Below are 15969 nucleotides of genomic sequence, written 5' to 3'. Positions count from 1 at the left end.
ACTCCCTTTGTGTGGTCTTTCTACAAGTAGAGGTAAAGACACGGGTCAGGGTGCTTTTCTGGAGCAAAATTTGCACAATTTTACTGAGTGATTCCAGTCTCTGGAGACAATTATATATGCAGAGAGAGATTTTATGTACCAGAATATTTATTTTAGTGCGTCTTTTTATATGTATGATTTTTAAAAATTAGTAACAATCTACAATGCCCAACAATCGAGGAATGATCAGATAAGAATAGGATAGGATAATTTGAGTCTGAAGTTAAGCAGAAGTCAAAAAAGAGAGAAGTTGATCGGCATTTCTACACAGGTCAGTCAATGAACAAAGTATGTATCATATTAACTCCAGATGAGCTTTGAATTGCTCAGAAAACACCAAAACAAAGGCAAGTTCGTTTGGGAAATATTGAGGAGAGGTTAAGAATCATTTCCATAAGACACAGCTGGGCAAATCTGATGTGAGAGAAAATGAAAATGTCAGTGATGTTTCCTGTCACTCCAGCATCTTTCCTACAGACTTTCTTAGTTCTGTGGTCCAAATTTGCTTTTGCTTTTATTTGCATATTTCCTGCTCCCTCCCACAATGATCTTCAAGTTGGGTATGCCAAAGCAGACCATTTTCCTTAAGACTTTATTTTCATTTTTTCCTCTTCTGGGATGGTGGAACTCATAAGAAGCAAGAGAACGCCTTTGTAGCCTGGTGCAGCCAGAAGCTCTTGTTGAATCTTGTCATGACACGCATGACTCCTGAGATTACAGAGCCTTCCGCATGAGAGCTGCTCTAAAGTCTCATGGACTAGCTATAAAATAGGAAGTTATGCAAAAGGACTGGTATTCGCCATTCATCGGAAGAAGAGCAGTGTTTATTGATTGTCATGGTCATCACTAGGGCTGGTTACCATGCATTTTTAGTCATCCTTGTCCCCTATTCTGGGCACAGGGCTGGAATTCATTTCCTGGACTTATCGTAGTTGAGGTGGTGTATTAGTTTTGGCTAATGAGTTATGGGGGAAAAGTGATGTGTGTCAATTATAGGCTGCACATTTTATTAGCAGTATAATTAAGCACTGTCTTGTCCCCTTTGCCGTGACAACTAGCAAGGTTTGACATGGTTGTTTACAGAGCATTGTTTAAAAGATAAAATCACAAGACCGCTCAGAATAGGGAGTGACTGTGAATTCACACTCTTTTGCTTTCTCAAAGGAGAGCTTCGGTGTGAAATTAGCAAGTCCTCACATGGCCTTCTTTCTTTCCAAGTGGGGTAGGATGAGGCAGATTCTTCCTCCTGTGGCCTTCAGGCATGCCATTGTAGCCCCTCCCTTGCTGAAACACAAAAACCTATGTCTTGGCTGGAGCTTTCCTGGCTTCCAAGTCTAGACCTCTGTGTCCAGTGTGTCCCCACGTGTTTGTGCCTCAAGTATCAGTGAAGCCTAGTGTGAAAGAGATCAGGCCCAGGAGTCACATTGTGTGACTTGGCCATTTAACATCTGTGTGACCTTGATAAAGTTAAAATTAACCCCTCTCAGCTTTGGTCTGTTTTCTGTAAAATGGGGGTAGTAATAGCATCTTCCTCATAGGCTATTGTGAGCATTCAATGAGGTAATGCGTGTAAAGTGCTTAGTATGGTACTTGGTATATGACAAGCACTCCTCTCTCTCTATCTGTGTGTATACTGATTCATTTTGTACATTTAGAAATAACCCATGCAAAGTAATCCTATCTCCATTTTAAGATTGTGAAGGTTTTTTCCTGCAAGACGAAAGAAGTCTTGGAGTAGCAAGTAACCAGTTTTTATTTCGTTGTATTTTTTAACCACACCAAGGATGCAATACAGTCGGCCCTCTGTATCCGTCAGTTCTGCATCCATGGACTCAACCAACCGCAGATAAAAAATATTCAGAAAATAAATTCCACAAAGTTCCAAAAAGCAAACCTTGAATTTGTCCCACGCCAAGTACTACATTGAATCCAGGAGAATCAAGTGATGTGTAGGCATTGTTTAAGGCATCGTAAGTTAATTTAGAGACGAAGTAAAGTATAAGGGTGGATGTGCATAGGTTATATGCAAATATGTTGCATTTTATATACGGGACTTCAGCACCCAGGGTTTGGGTTATGGGTGGGGATGTGTCCTGGAACCACTCCCAACGGATACGGGGGAATGACTGTACTTTGAAGAGAGAGAGTAGCAATGTTCAAAATGCAGGAAGTGAAAGAAACACAGAGAGCATTCTTTGGAAAGATACTTGAAGGTTTTTTTCTAATCCTCAGTTCAAACCTGGGTTCCCACCCTTTTCCCACCAACTCAGAGAAAACTTTTTCTGACACAAAGGGAGAAAAGAAAACATATTTTTGAACAACACTTTTTTCTTGGAGGTTTTCTTTTTGAAAATTATTTTTAAGTTTGAGGCAATTTTTACTGGGATGAACCAGCTTCTTTTGGAGGGCGGACAAGTCTCTTCCCCTCTTAGATCTTATCTGCTTCTTATCTGTAAAATGAATGCATTAGGGTTGATAAGTCTTCCTATATCTGGTGTTCTTTGATTCTGCCATTCCCTGTTTAAGCCAGAGCCTAGGAATCTAGATCTGGAGGCTGTTTCTGTTTTAGATTGTGCACTAGAAATTAAGCACACACCGCCCCAACTCCCCCAGCTGCCTGAGACTTAAGAAAAAGTGAGACTGCAGTCCTTTGATTTGGCGTTAGAGCTCTCCGTGGCATTGACCTGTTGTTGGTCTAACGTGTGGGGCCAGAAGAAGTGTGCTCGAAATCTGTGAACATGGTTGCTGAACAAACGCGTTTTGGTTTCTTTCTTTTCCTTTTTTCCTTTTTCCCAGGAGTGAGGAGGGGGAGGAAAAAACTGGTCTTTGTTGTGAAGCCACGGTCCCAAACTTGAACCTAGAGGAATGTTAAAGCTCTGAAAAAAGTTAGGGAGCAGCCTTGCAATTATGCACTCAGTCACAACAAGAGGGTAAGAACTTTCAAGGCACTGGATTGAAGAGACACAAAAGTCAGGAAATGACCCTTTCGTCGGGATTTCAGAGGCCGCAGAGGAGAAACAAAGTCCTCTCACAACTTGGGAAACTTCGGACCGTACCATCCCGAGGGGGCAAGGGTGGGGGAGGCCAGGAGAGGGCAGTGGAAATTGACATCTTCGTTCTCAACAAGCCGTGAGTAAACTGAGGATTTCCCGGCTGAAAGGACTCAGTGTCTGCCTGTCCCCGGCCCAGAAATGAAAGCGAGTTTCAGCCGATCCTCATTGTGGGGCCTGCTGAAAAAGCAGCCCGGGTCGCCCCGGCCAGCCCCGGCGTCCTGAATCGGAGCCCTGTGCGCGCCAGGCCGGGCCGCGCGCCCGGGTTGCAGGATGGCGTGCCCAGGCCAGCCCATCTGCGGCCGCGGGCCGGCGGGGAGGAAGCGTCCCTGGGGATGAATGGGGCTTTGTTCGTAGGCAGCCGCGGCTACCCTCTCCAGGCCCGGCCCGCACAACAGAGGCTGTATGCGAGAGGAATGGAAATGAGCCTCAGGCCCTGCCGAAGGAGCCCCATCCCCTTCCCCGCGCGGGGCTGAGGAATGCTGGCCAGCCGGAAAGGAACCCTCGCTCGGAACGCCGCTCTCGCGCCTCTGAAACCCCATTGAGAAGAACCCTTTGATGTAATTAAAGCGCATTTCATTGCAGGCCTGGGAGGAGGGAACGACCGGCAAGCTTTTTTCTGTCTCGGACGTGTGTATGCACCTTTGTGGGCCGGGTTACTTAGAGACCAGGCGGGAACTTGAGCTCCCTCTCTCGCAGACGTTCTGTAACATCAGAAAAGCGTACCCATAAACAGATTGGTTTTCACCAGGGGTGGAACCCAGTTTGGACACGATCCAGGCTGACCTGCAGGCCGGGGTTCCTACTTTGAAAGGCTCTTTGGTGCGCCTTACACCCACCTTCCCTGCTGTAAAGGTTTAGGCGGAAAAGAAATTGCGTTTGCAGGAGGAAGTTGTTTCTGAGGTTACTGCTCAGCATTTTCCATTTTCTCAGTGGTGGGGTGGGCCGTGTCGCATATCCAGAAGTGATGTCACAGCCAGACCTGCAAAATGATGTAACCTGCAAGTGTTGAAGGACGACGATGGGACAGCTATTTTGATACTCGTATTATTTTATAACATTTCCCTGCTTTTTCCATTAAGACAACTGTGTGACCTCAGAAAATCCACATAGCCTCTCTGAACTTAGTATTTTTGTGTGTGTTAAAATGAGTATCACAAAGCCGGAGAACGAATGTGATGAAGTTCTGGGTGCTTGTGGAATTCTTTCTAAGTTGGAGGTGGACACTTTATCTACCTGCACAGGTGGAAGATATGTGGGTCTGGAACTCCGGTAAACAAAAAGATCCTATTGGGACCTCTATTTGGTTGACTTTGTGTCACTTTTTACTAGGGCTAATTGTCTAATGTCTCTTTCCACTAGTGTATGCCTCCTTGAGAACATGAACCTTTAAACAACAACAACAACAACAACAACAACAACACCACCACCACCACCACCAAGACAAAGTCCTGTCTGCTCTCCCAGGCTAGAGTGCAGCGTGCAATCGTGCAATCGCAGCCTACAGTAAGGTAGAATTCCTGGCCTCAAGCTATCCTCCTGCCCCACCGTGGCCTCCTGAAGGGCTCCGATTACAGGAGGGAGCCACTGCACCCAGCCAAACCTGTCTTTTATTCTGTATCTCCTGTGCCCAGAGCAGTCCCTGGCCCTGATAAGGGCTCAACAAATATGTTGAGTGAATGAACAAGTACATTCAGGAGTGTAGGGATTGATACTAACTTGTTGGCTGTTTTCTGTTCCTTATAAATCTAAGTAAGAAATAGGGAGAGCATGGTAGGTATTTGGGGTCCTCGGCGAGGCAGAAGTTCAGGAGAAGTTTGAAGGAAAGGGTAGGAAAACATTTTTGAGAGCACAAACATGCTACAAGTGTTTCCTGAAATTCCCCAAAGGAGAGTGCAGCACTCAGGTGGAGGAGTCATTTTTTCCAAGTGAGTGGATGGTTAATACTGGCAAACATGAATCATGTTTTATATTCATAAGGAGTGTGCCTAGTCAATCACTGATTCTTTAAACACCCCAGAGAAGCAGGGCGGGAAGAGTAATGGCCATGCATGATGGACATCGTTGTTTCTTATACGTTGCTCTAAATGTGTCCCCATGGTTCTTGTTATTTTGGGCCTGGTTTAGACTTCTATTTGGTTGCTTTCCTCTGAGGTCTGGAATACACGAATATGTTTTCCACTCAGAAAATCCAATACACTTTTGCATCCCAATCAGGAAGTTGATAAACATGAGATAGTAGAGTACTTGCTACCTTAAATATACCTCCACATGTCTGCAGGAAATACCATTCAAGTAATGCCTAGGTAAGCAAATGCATGCTCCTGTCTTTTTCCCTCACTCTTACACCACACACACACACACACACACACACACACTGATCAGATGGTAATATAAAGTCTGTTTAAAGATGGGACCTCCACGATTCCTTGTTTGTGTCAGGGGCAATATGCGAAACACACGGCTGCCCACAACTTTGTTTCTTGTCCTGTGGGTCCGTTTGGCTTTTTGTCTTGATGTGGGCATCAACCCTGAGAGTGGAGACTGTTTTTCAGACTGTCCCATTCGTGTCTGTTTAACCAGGTGAATACAACCCACTTAAAAATCTCACATGTGAGGTGATTCCAGGATAGAACAAAAGTTGTACAACAGTAACAGTTGTGGTTTCCCTCCCTTTACAGAACTAGTGAGTTTTCATCAAATCATTGGGTATTTCTGTTTCTTTCTGATTTACAATATGCTTTTGTAGAGCACCTTTATCCTCATTTCAGATTGGTCATTACTAGGCAGTGACTTGAGTCGATCTACCTGACGCTAGCAAATAATCAATGATTCAGAAGGGATTAGTGAAAGCAAGGATCAAAGGTTCTTGTCTGACTACCTCCATAAAGTCAAAAATCTCAAGTGATCATGTTTTATAAATTTTGATTTACTTGTTTTTTTAAAAAGACTATACCTATTTATCTGGAAATACAATTCATTAGCACCTTTTTTCTTAAGAACCTAGAACTCCACATGTTTGGGAATTGTGGATGAGGATAAAGTTTGCAGAGACAGGTCCCAGAAGAGAAAAAAACAAGGATGGTCATTCCGTACTGCCAATTAAGAAATAACCTCAGAGAGGTAAAGTGGCTTGTCTGTTGTCACAAACGGTGGAATTAGAGTTGGATCTCTATTCTCCTGATTTCCAAGACTGTCCTCAAGGCCTCTAGTGCTTTAATGCCAGGGAAGCCTGCTATTTAGATAGAGACCAGACTCTGCATCCCAAGGGACATAAGAAAGCTGCCTCGTCTGATTTGATAAGATTGAGATAGCTATATTGCATACTGCTTTTCCATTTTTGGAAGGTATACATTATTAGCTCAACTTCCCTTTTCTTCTGCCTTATTTGTCCAGAAGCCAGAAACGTGAAGAGAAGACCTCGCCTTGATTTGCCAGATGACCCCTGGCCTTTTTAGTCAAGTTCCTGGAGAAGTTAGGGTGGAGACTTATTTGTCCTGTGTTTGGGGCAATAAAAGGGGAGGGGCCGCCTCCTCCAGCCTGTTCTAAAAAGCCAAAAAGCAAGGCTGTTTACTCAGACCTGGGCTACTAAGTGCTGGGGTGGCCCATGTTGACTTAAATGAGCCCTTGCAGTTAGGTGGGGCTCTCTGGAGCTGTTAGTCATGTGAGGTTGCCAGGGCAACTTAATGTCTTATGAGTTGGAATGCTTCAGGAAGTACAAAGAGGAGACTACAAGAGTGCATTACAACTTACAGTCATATGTTCAATAACATGTCATCTTTCCTAATGGGGCTTTTATTTTTATTTTATTTTGTGGGATTGAAAGATCAGAAGCCGGAAATTATCTGGAGAGGATAAAGAAAAGGAAAAATTAAAGGAGGGGGCTATTTCTGTTCCTTATGTGGGCAACGATTAAACAAGGAGAACATCTGGTCCTGGAGCGGGTCTCTGCAGCACTGCTTTTAATTACCCCGTCATTTGGTCTCATGCTAAATTAGTGACTGTGGGAGCAGCTCAGATCTCCAAACTGACAGCCCCGAAGAGCTCAACTTAGCCTGCCACATAGTCAGAGGGGAAACACGGAGCTTCCGGTTTCATATTTAAACCAGGGATTGACTCATAATTGTAGCTGTCAGGAGGGTGATGGAGACATTATGTAATCTGGTTCTTATGGCGATGTGTGTTTAAGGTTTCTGCTCTGTAAATTCCAGAGGAAATTTTGTGTCCATTGAGGGAGAGCTTGCTGGCTGCTCTGTGGTGTGCCCTGCAGGGTAATTACAGTGCTATTAAAGGTTCCTAAATCTGCCTGAATCCAAACATGAATGAATTTCCCCCTGAAAGGCCCTCCTGTTTTTCCATAGACTTTTAAATGTGGATGAGGTTCGGCGAAATCTGGCAAACTGCAAAGAGGCAGTATGCTGGCCCAATAGGGAAATGTAATAATGGCAAGCCATTCAGGTCCACAACTATTTTTTTTCTGGACCACATAGCTTCCCTTACTATTTCCCATCATTTCCAGTCTCAGAGATTCTGAAAGCGGACACCAGTTGCTTCTGGAAACAAAGCGATGAAGCTGTGGATCATTAGTTCCATTTTCATGCTGCTTGTTCCTTGCCTCTCAGAGGTTTCAGCACATCTGTGGACTGGTGTAAGTTTGCAGGGCAGCCAAGGAAGGCTTGAGGCAGATCCAGTGTTTGCTGCCATCAAAAAAAAAAAAAAAAAAAGAAAAGAAAAAAAAAGTCAGATGAGGCTGTTTAATTTTAAACTAAAAAGAATGTGCTTTTAACTATTTTGCTTCAGGGAGACTTGTGGTATGATGTGATTGTTCTCTGTACCCAAGTAATATAAGTTTTGGCTGCATGATAAGAAGGATTCATTCATAGAGAATAGTGCTGATATTAGAAGAATAACAGTAAAGACAAAATAGAATTTTAAAGGGTGAATGGGAGTTATGGTGGTGGAGTGACGAGGACTGAAACCCTCAGACACCCCCTGATTGCTGATCTGGCTGACCCAGAGTTCTTGCATCTGTTTCTGTACTTTTCCTCTCTTTCTTAAAAAATCCCCAGTCCACCAGTACTTGGAGTGCTATACTTGGCCTTTTCATGACATCGCAGAAGACAATGGAATATAAAAAGTAGTTTTAGTCAAAATTAATAGCTACCTGTGTAAAAATACGTCCTCAAAATGCTGGCTATCATAGTCATCATCAGTCAATCAATCATCATCTATATTGTAATTGATTGCAGTTGGGTGGTCTCTGTTGTAATCTCTATTTTTCTAGAAAAATGAACAATTGGGAGAATTGGATATTTGCCCATTGGTCTTTGAAACATGGTACTGGGAGTGAGCAATGTTCACGTAGCAAGAAGATGGAAAGATCAGCACTTGCTTTCCTACCACCCCTTGGAAATTTTTATTTAAGGTCATCCCATGAGTAGAATGGCTTGTCTTACTATGGTGGACCACATTTGCATTTTAGCTTTGCTTACCTAGCTCCAGATATTCACCTGATATGAGAAAGTTATTTTAATGAAAATAATATATTTAATATGCTTGTGTATTTATACACATAGAAATGTATATTTAAAGGAAGGATTACAAATTACCCCTATTCTTTCACAGCCTCAGGCTGTAAAATCTTTATTAGGAAATAGTGACAGTGTAACAACTTGATTTATTTTCTCCCACCAGGCTGAAGTTTTATATGAATATTATCCAGTCACTATAGCTTGGGACCTTATCATCTGACTGATGGATGATGCAGGGATGGATAATTTCATAAGTTGTCTAGCCAGAGTTTATTCATTTTTCTAGTCATTGAAATGAGAAGACTTGATATGACTCCTATTGAGATACTTTCAAAGGCAGCCATCCTTGTAATGGATTTTCTCTGTCAGAAAATTAGGTACTGATTTACCTGTTTTTTTTTTCCCTGTACTAGAACTTACCGACGGACTAAGGATTCCTCTTCCAATTAACCCATTCATGCCTGAGGTTGCAATTTTTGGAATTTTTGGAATCAGACCTTGGTGATGACCTTGAGCAGTAGGATATAAATAATTCCCACGTGCTTAGCATTCCAATAATGGAACACCAGGCATAAATAGGTGAAGGGCCATTAGCTTATAGAAAACGATAATCGAAGACAACAAAACAGTATTATCCTGGGGGCTTAAAGAAATTAAACTGAGCGTTGGATGCGGTCATCAATAGGACATTTCCCTTTCTTGTCTTTTCTGACTTCTCTATCCAACCACAGGCTTTCATCATTGAGAATGAAGTAGCCAGAAGGGATAATTACCAGAGATAATAACTTATCTTTGATTTTAAAACATTAAGGAATTTTTATTAAGATTTATTAATTTATTAATACATTTAATTTAGTTTGATTAGAATTATAGCTTTAGCTTGGCCTAAAACTGCTCCACCTTTCTAGAATCCTCCCTTCAGTTTTCTGACTCTTGGGCCACATGTGTATTTAGTTCTGTGACAAAGAGCCCTGGCTCCTTCAGGCACGATGCCCACATCATCAAGGTTAGAGGCGATTATAACTGATATGGGTTGCAGTCTGTCCCTGTCCTTGTAAATTCCGGATTGTACTTGCTCACTCCTACTTTCTATCTTATCTTCTCTTCCTGAAGACCCATGCTGTGGACTTCAAGCTCCAGCATCAGGCACAAAGACAACAGCCTGACAAAGACTTTTTAACCAGCCCCCATTGTGTAAGTTCAAATCTCCATAATAAATCCACTCCTCCCAAGCAAAACACAGACACACACACACACACACACACACACACACACACACACACACACACTTCCTAATGGTTTTGCTTCTCCGATTGAATTAATATTACTAATATTAATGTTGTTATGCAGATATCAAAGACCTAGGTAGGATTGTCTCAAGCTCTATTCATTCCCTGTAGAAGTCCAAAGTCCTCCCTAAGTTTTCTCCAGATTCTGTGAAGTCCACATTTTCATGGTCATTTTTGGCATATCTAATTTGCACAAAAGACCCTACAAAGCACTTGTGAGTATAATGTATTTATTAAAACTTTTGGTGGCACGAGCAGACAGAAGTGCAGTTCATGTTGAAACAAAAATAATTTCAAATTTAACTTCACACATCTTTATTTGTAAAATGTTTCTCCACTATCCCATCCTTAGCGAATAGATACCCTTCCCTCATCCTATAAAATCCCCAGCTTCACAACAGCTCCTTGGTGCCTCTCTCCTTCCCCTTTTTCTCTTTTGCTTTCTGTTTCTCCCAATACTCCCATCCTCTTGTTTTCAAGTGCAGAGAAGCTTAACTATCTCTCTGTTCTTTTATGCTAAGATTATTGTGGATGTACGTCCATGTCCTCAGGATCTAACCTTCTATTCCCGATGGCTATTTTTCCAAGTCAAATACTGTTGCAATAGTTAAGAAAACAGAAATGTTGCCTGGTTACAATGGTAACAGGAGCAGGAAGCATACATTTAGTGCTTACTGTGATCCAAACTCCAAGGGCTCTTTATGTCTTGTCTCGTGAGATTCCTACAAAAATTCAGTGAAGCCTGGCATTATGAGTCCCATTTTAACAATCTTGAAATTAGATCATAGAAAGTAAAAAAAACACAAAAGCAACTACAAAACCTAATATTTATTGAGTTCTTATACATCAGGCACTGTTGTAAGCACTAAATGTGTTTTGTTTTTAAATTGACTCTTCACAACTCTACTAGTTAAAAAAATTATCCCCATTTTACAGATAAAGAAACTGAGACACAAAATTAGGCAATTTTCTCACAATAAATAAAAAGTGGTGCTGTGTATGGAAACCAGGCTGCTTGAATATGGAACTCAGAATACCGTTTGAGAAGGTAAGAAGGTGTTTAAATGTTTCTCATGTAGTCAGTTTCCTAACTCAACTTCATGACACCTTTCCTGGCTGACCGAATATTTCAACCATCCTTACGTTTTATATTTTTCATCCCTGTTTAATTTTTTCTCCATGGTACTTAATACTGACACATATTTTACTTATTTATTTTTTTTTAATTTTCTGTCCCCACTACCAGGATGTAAACTCCGTGAGGGCAGGGACATTTCTGTCTGTTTTACTCACGATTGCATCTCCAGGGCTGATAGGAATGCCTTTCACATAGTAGATGCTCAATAAGTAGTTACTGAATGAATCAATAAATGAATATATGCATGTATGAAAAGCTGCTTACACAGAGGACAGGGCCTTCTTATTAGGTTTTGCAGATACGTCAGGAAAACCCCCTTTGAATGGAGTTTGAAAAGGCTCTAAATTGGTGGGCTTTAAATGTGATCAAACTCATGTTGGGAGACCTTCAAATACTGTGCTCATTTTCAGGCCACCTCATATTCCCTTCTCTTCTCTGCCTCCCCTAGGTGTATATGTTTAAATCTCTCCATCCTGGTTTAACAGCCTTCTCTGTGGGCCAATTCTCTAGAAAATTCTTTGACTTGCCAGTTTACTTTTCCCATTTATAAGATGGAGATAATTTTACTTCTAACAACTTCAGCAGGATTTGGAAGAGATACATTGAGATGATAGGAAACAAAACAAAGTATTGAATCTTGGGAAGACTCTGGCTATAGAAACATAGATGAAAATTAAGATAAAATCCTTTTAAAAAATTATTGTTAGAAATTACCTAGCATGTAAATTTAGAATTTTTTTTGTGTTTGTTTAATGAGGAAGTTACTTTTTCAGTTTGATTTTCTATTTAGGTTGGTAAAATGTATTAAAATTGTATCATGAATTAACAGCAAAGATAATATCTACTTATTAATTCAACAAACATTATCAAACATTTTTTATGCCAGACACCATTTTAGTATTAAAACAGCAAAAATGTCAGTGAGAAAAACAGAACCCTGGATTCTTGTATCATTCACAGAGAGATGTTTTTTAGAGATTGGTTATTGTATTAGCTTGTTAGGGTTGCCATAACAAAGTACCACAGACTGGGTGGCTTAAACAACAAAAACTTAGTTTCTCACAATTTTAAAGGCCAGCCATCTGAGATCAAGTTGTCATCAGGGTTGGTTTCTCCCGAGGCTTCTCTCTTAGGCTTGTAGGCGGCCATCTTCTTTTTCTGTCTTAATGTGATCTTTCCTCTGTGCCCATCTATGTCCAGATTTCCTCTTCTTATAAGGATATCAGTCGTTGAATTAGAGCCTCACCTCAATGACTTTGTTTTAACTTCATTGCCTCTTTAAAGCCCTATCTCTGAATACTGTCACATTCTGAGGTACTGGACATTAGGGCTTCAATATATGAATTTTTATGAGGACACAGTTTAGCCCATAGCACTTCTTGTATTGCCAAACTCTTTGGGTTTCATTTTACTTGTTTAAAATAACAGTGGTGCTTTCTATACATACCTGTTATTAACACATCACTTAGTGGTTTTCTTTCTTTATGAGTATTGCAACTAGGTGGAAATAAACCTAGCTTTGGGAGTGACAGTAATATTATCAGAGGTCCTAGATGGACCAGACTTTGATCAGCATTACACAAACCCACCTAAATGGACAAGGGAACTGTTTTCTAAGATTTAAGCTTTTTGGAAAATGAGTATTGCACAGCTGAGCATTTCTTAAAGGGACTACTAAAATTATTGGACCATACTAAACTTTTGACCAGATGGAATTCAAGGTTAATTTTCCTCTGGCCAACCAATGTGTAGAAACTCGGAAGGTTACAGGCAAAATAGAGGAGTTAGATCCCAGCACAGCACCATCATTATTGTTGTCAACATCATTTTTACCGTGTCACAGTGGGTGCTTTTACTGTCTTTTCCTCTCCTTGTTCTATTTTCTTCCCAACAAGTTTGTGAGCTGCTTGTGGGTAGGAAGTAGTTTAAGACTGTTGTCCATGTCCATTTATGCTTTGCATGATGCTGGGCACAGAGTCGGGGCTTGGTAAGCACTCATTGACCAACTGCAAGCTGTTTGCTGAGCCTGACAGTCAGAGGAATGGTGGTGGAAGAAGGATAGTAGGGAAGGGCATAGTTGACTGGCATGGCACAGCGAAGAGTGAATCCGTAGGTGGTTATGGCACTCTTGGCCTTGATCCAGCTATTGATGGATGTCACTATGGAGTTCTGATGAGAAGAAAGAGATGATTTTGTAGCTGCATGAAAAATGAGCTTCAGAGCAGGATTTCTCCAGTTTTATGAAATACAGACTTGTCATGATCTGCAAAGGATGTGAATTATTAGTTTCTCCTCAGCTTTAATCCACACATCACCATAGAAAACGCAAATGGTGGCGAGTGGGTAGGGAGAGAAGTGGGATCAAAACCGAGTTTCCACTTACTTCCTCTGACAATGGTTATAGTAAAACATTCTGACTAGGAAAAGATTAATCTCCGTTTGCAAAATTAAAAAGAAAACAAAAAACATGTGGAAAATATTATGTTGATGCATGTTTTGCTGAACAGATGGTGACGGTCCACAAACTTCTCAAGGATTTCCCTTCGAGGATGAAAGGAGAGCATTTTAATTTGGCTGAGTAACCTAGAGTCACTGAATCTGTTATGATCTTGTCTGTCTCTTCTTACGGAAATCCTTTTTATTGCCAAATTATGGATTTTTCTTCCAATAATTTTTAACAAATTACTTTAATCTGGAATACCCAATTAGCACACAAATGTGATGTTTCTTTTTCTGCTAGTTTAGTGTTTTTCCACAGGGAACACCTTATCTTTGTATTTTACATATTTATGATTCTCGTTTTGAGTCCCTGAAAGCACATCAGCTATAATGTGGACTGGCCACTTATTCAAATATTTGTTCTACAGCTGGGGAAACCGAGGGCTGGAGGCTTCTGTGACCCTCCTCAACATTTCACAATGAGTCACAGCTGAAGAAACATTAGAAATGGATTTCTTGACTCTGAAGTCATTGACCTTTCACTAGCCTTTTTAGAAACTGTGATTCTTGATGTACTTGAACCTATTTACTTGTGTATTTTCTTTTTTTGTGCTCTCTCTCCTTTTTGAAGAGTCTAAAGAAGACATAGGGAAGAGATTTTCCCGTAGAGATCCCCCTGATTGCTGGTTTCCTTTGAAATGAAACCACAGCTTTTCAAGTAGAACTTCGCAGAGGTTTATAAGAGGAGTCTGCTACACAGCTGGAGGAGGAAGAGGAATGATTGGTTATTAATTTAGCACTGTCCTTATGTCATCAGTCATTTCTTCTATCAGGGGACATTTTCTTCACTAGAAAAAAAAAAAACATTAAAATTAAGGACAGCAAGCAGCGGCTGTTTACCATTGATTGAGGTTTGGAGACAGGTGTTTAGGATTTTATTTACTCTGCTGCTCCCTAATGACTGCCCTCCTGTTTCTTCTTTTTCTGAAAACACTTTTTTTTTTTTTTTTTCTGAGACAGGATCTCATTCTGTCACCCAGTGCTGGAGTGCAGTGGTGTGATCACAGCTCACTACAGCCTTGACCTCCTAGGCTCAAGCGATCTTCCCACCTCAGCCTCCTGAGTAGCTGGGACGAGAGGCATGCACCACCACACCCACCTAATTTATTTTTATTTTAATTTTTTTTGTAGAGATGGAGGTTGCACTGTGTTGCTCAGGCTGGTCTCAAACTCTTGGGCTCAAGCTATCCTCCTGCTGTGACCTCCCAAAGTGCTGGGATTACAGGCTAGAGCCACCGCACTGGGCCTAAAAAACAAAAAACAAAAACAAAAATCTTAATGTATCTGTCCTCTATCTAGACTCATCTAGACTGCCTCCATGAGATAGGCGGCCTTACAGCGATCCAAGTGAATCTGGGCCCATCTTGTTGATGCTGAGGTTTGGTACCTGGTGCTGATCAGGGAGAGATGACTTTAATCTGCATTGATTTGTAATTCCAATGTACTCCAAACCTCTGAATAGGCCTGGAGACTGTCACCTGGAGCTGCACTAGCTGGCTGATTCTTCTTTCCCTTATTTAATGATCCTTATGGATAATTGGAAGGTTGTCCTAAATACAATGGCCACTCTTCAATTATTGTACACATCCCTTTGGTCTTTATTTTCTGATTTTATTTCTTCTCTCAAATATTCTTGCATACATTCACACTTTACTCCTATAGTCTCTACTGCAATTCATTGCTTAAAGCTTTCTAACACCAGGAGTAAAGGAAGAAAGAAATGTTCTGCTGCTATTAACATGAGCAGCTCAAAATAAATTTGGAGTGTGAGTGTATTAAAATCCAAACACTCTTAGGAATCTCTCTTTCCATCTCCAATTTAGAGTGAAATATCAGGAAGAAACGAGGAGAAAAGTAGTTGATTTATTAAGTAGTTAAGTAATGCAAGGTGGTTTGCACAGATCATCTCATTTAATCCTCACAACCGTGTGAAGTGATTACATTATTAGCCTCATTTTGCAGACGAAGGGACTATTAGCTTGTCAGCTCTACTGAGGCAGTACTCTCATCTTTGTATCCCAGGGCCTGGCATGTGATCCTTAGCTCAGTGTTTAATAAGTAATTAATGAATGAGTGGCTGAATTCTCCCCAAATTTATCCATTTTGACCCCTGGATCTTTATCACACCTAGCTTTTCTTTTCCACCTTGCCTTTGAAGTCTTTCTTTCCTCCTTCACTATTTTCCGTTTCTTACCTCTTTCCAAAAAGAGCTTGAGGTGATTCGCAAATATATACATGTGTATAAATATACATGTATTATTCAACACTATAAAAAAGAAGTGAGGCAATCAGGGAGAGTTTGCACATGTTATTTTTTCGTCTCAGATTTAGCTTCACTTGCCTTGACAAAGAAATATCATTCAAAGTTTTTACTGCAGATTTTCTTACATTTAGACTAAATATATAAGTTGGTTTTCAAAGGT

The 15969-nt window shown here is 40.9% G+C and overlaps 1 long non-coding RNA gene across 6 annotated transcripts in view; it reads left to right on the top strand.

Moving 5' to 3' along the window:
* Positions 1-2406: 2406 nt before the first annotated feature.
* LOC117976009 (uncharacterized) overlaps positions 2407-15969 on the top strand; it is a 516634-nt gene continuing 503071 nt past the window's right edge. For 5 of the 6 annotated variants that reach the window (XR_010109899.1, XR_010109900.1, XR_008621239.2 and 2 more), the window contains exons 1-2: positions 2407-4361; positions 4452-4600. This is a non-coding gene — a long non-coding RNA (uncharacterized LOC117976009). The remainder of the gene's footprint in view (positions 4362-4451; positions 4601-15969) is intronic. The other variant, XR_010109901.1, reaches the window with a different exon arrangement.

The sequence above is a fragment of the Pan paniscus genome, chromosome 16 (genome assembly GCF_029289425.2).
Source record: "Pan paniscus chromosome 16, NHGRI_mPanPan1-v2.0_pri, whole genome shotgun sequence".
Classification (NCBI taxonomy): Eukaryota; Metazoa; Chordata; class Mammalia; order Primates; family Hominidae; genus Pan; species Pan paniscus.
This window is presented reverse-complemented; position numbering and strand designations above follow the sequence as displayed.